The sequence below is a fragment of the Aplysia californica genome, unplaced genomic scaffold (genome assembly GCF_000002075.1).
Source record: "Aplysia californica isolate F4 #8 unplaced genomic scaffold, AplCal3.0 scaffold00648, whole genome shotgun sequence".
Taxonomy (NCBI): Eukaryota; Metazoa; Mollusca; class Gastropoda; order Aplysiida; family Aplysiidae; genus Aplysia; species Aplysia californica.
The window spans coordinates 100,198-102,697 of record NW_004797918.1 but is presented as its reverse complement, the minus strand read 5'-3'; the positions used below and the strand labels follow the sequence as shown (position 1 = coordinate 102,697).

General features: G+C 43.7%; 1 protein-coding gene across 3 annotated transcripts in view; it reads right to left on the bottom strand.

The window, feature by feature from the left end:
• LOC101851672 overlaps nt 1–1,003 on the bottom strand; it is a 139,026-nt gene extending 138,023 nt beyond the window's left edge. For 2 of the 3 annotated variants that reach the window (XM_005107987.3, XM_005107988.3), the window contains exon 1: nt 679–1,003. The gene's annotated coding sequence lies outside the window, so the exon portion shown is untranslated. The remainder of the gene's footprint in view (nt 1–678) is intronic. The other variant, XM_035972326.1, reaches the window with a different exon arrangement.
• Nucleotides 1,004–2,500: the final 1,497 nt, after the last annotated feature.

The following is a 2,500-nucleotide window of genomic DNA, read 5'->3' as shown; positions in this document are numbered from 1 at the left end:
AAAAAATAAAAAAACACAATAATAACGGAGAAAATATCAAAAGAAGAGGAATAGGAAGAGAATAACTAGCAAGATGAAAAGAGAAACATGAACACAATGGGAATGATCCAATATGGGGAAACGAAAAATAAAACAACAACAACAACAAAACAAGACTCAACAAGACAAAGTGGGAACAAAAACAATAATAAGAATAATAGCAGTCATAAGAATGAGAGAAGGTATTGGGTTAACAGGGAAAGCACGGAGAGCTCGAATAAACAGAAAGTGTACCTCAAAGAGGAAGTAGATCTAAGTATTAGAATGTATACTGCAGAAGAACTAGCCAGCTGTCGTTGTAACACGGTCGATAGAAGCAAAATAATAGCAATAACGATGACGACGATAGCAACAACGGCAGAGTGACGGCAGAAAAAACGATAAAACAACAGCTGCCGCAGCACGCATAAGATAACCGGATCGAAACCTATACAAATGTTGAGATCATAGTGCAGAAATCATGTTTTAAAAAACATTGTTGCAGGCGTCTTTAAACTGACAAAGAATAAACATGAAAACAACAGCTTTACCACACTTTAACTCTTCAAATTTATAATGATCACGATTTAAGAATCAGATCTGAAAAAAAAAAACGGGAAACAAAAACAAACCCGCAACGTTTAATATTTTTTCCAGTACCTTCAAGGTTAACACATTCCACCTCGCTTCCTCGTAACAAAGCTGCCGTCCCCAGCTCATCACACGTCAGTGTGAAACTGAGAAGGAATTACTCGATGAACTAAAAGAAAAAAAAAAGTAAAGCCGGTAAAAGATCCCCCCAAAAACACAGCACTAGTCTAGAGGGCGAGCACCCACACTGTCAGTCTTGAAAAGGTGAGGAAAGAAATCTACGCACAAAAGCGGAACAGAAGTAGATTCACAGCTTGAGTTTGCCGCCACCGAAGTCGTTGGAAGTTGGAACGCTTGGAACCCTCGCTCGTTTACGGCCCAGTTGAAAAATGCTGAGAAAGTTCCAGCCTGCGAGGAGACGTAGAGGGAAAGCGGGGGGGGGGGGGGGGTGGGAGAAAATGTGGAAGAGGGAGAGAGAGAGAGGGGAGAGGGAGGGAGGGAGGGGAGAGAGAGCGAGAGAGAGAGAGAGAGAGAGAGAGAGAGAGAGAGAGAGAGAGAGAGAGGGGGGGGGGGTAGAGCAAGGAAGAGAAGGGAGGGAGCGGGAGTGAGGAGGGCATGGAATTAGAGGGAAAGAGAGAGGGAGGGAGAAATGGAGAGAAAGAGAAAGTGTGAGAGAGAGAGAAAGAGAGAAAGAAAGAGAGAGAGAGAAAGAAAGAGAGAAAGAGAGAAAGAGAGAGAGAGAGAGAGAGAGAGGGAGAGAGAGGGAGAGAGAGAGAGGAGAGAGAGGGAGAGAGAGAGGGAATGGCAAAGGCGTTCCAACGTTGTGTAGGGTTCTGAAGCATCCATCGTCGGCGCTGACAATGTATTGATTGTGTCTGGTCACAGAGAAAGGTGGAGGGGGAAAGGGAGGAGGGGGTAAGGGCAGAGTGGAGGAGTAGGAGGAGAAGGAGGAGGAGAAGGATGAGGCGCGAAAGGAGTAGGAGGCGGAGGTTGAGGAGGAGAAAGAGGAGTCAAGAAAAGGAGTGAGGCGGCTGCTCTGGTGTGGTTAGCTCTTCCTCTCCTATAAAACCAAATCCATGCTCCTTACATCCCCTCCTTACTTTCCTTGTGTGTTACTCTATAGTAACACCTCTAATTTACGACACTTATATGACCTGTTTGTGTCGAAACTGCCTTAAAACTCTTAATGAAAGATGCTACTAGAAAGTGTGTCAAGATGGAAAAAGAGGACAAGGAGGAAAAAGAAGTAAAACGAAAAAAGACAAAAATGATTACAGAAAAGGGGGGAGGGGGTGCGGGAGAGAAAAGCTATTAGAAGAGTTTTCGAAAGGAGGAATCTGAAGAGGAGGAGGAGGAGGAGGAGGAGGAGGAGGAGGAAGAGGAGTAGGAGGAAGAAGAGGAGGAGGAAGAGGAAGGAGAGGGAAAAGTAGAGGTTCGAAAGAGTAAGAAGAAGAGAACAGGGATAAAATTGGACAGAAAGAAAGGCATAAATAAATAAGAAAAAAAAAGACGACGGTAAAGCCGGAGGGATAAAGAAAAGAAGTAACCCCCCCCCCCTCCCCCAACCCTAACACAAACAAAAAATACATAATATCATATGAAACGAAAAAATGAAAAAAAATAATGGAGGAAAAAAAAGATTTTGCGAAATCGTTCTAGGAATAGACAGGCGAAGCAGAAAAGGGATGGGAAAGAGTAAGAGAAGAAGGAGAAGAATCTGTCTTTTTTTAAAGATAAAATGGCTCTGGAAGGAATTGAAGGATAAGGCCGAAGAGGGATATTTGTTTTGGCAATGAAGTATAGGGGCGGAGGAGAGTATCCCTTTTTAAATTAAGTGGGTGATGTGTGAAAGGAGAGAAAGAGAGAGAGAGAGAGAGAGAGAGAGAGAGAG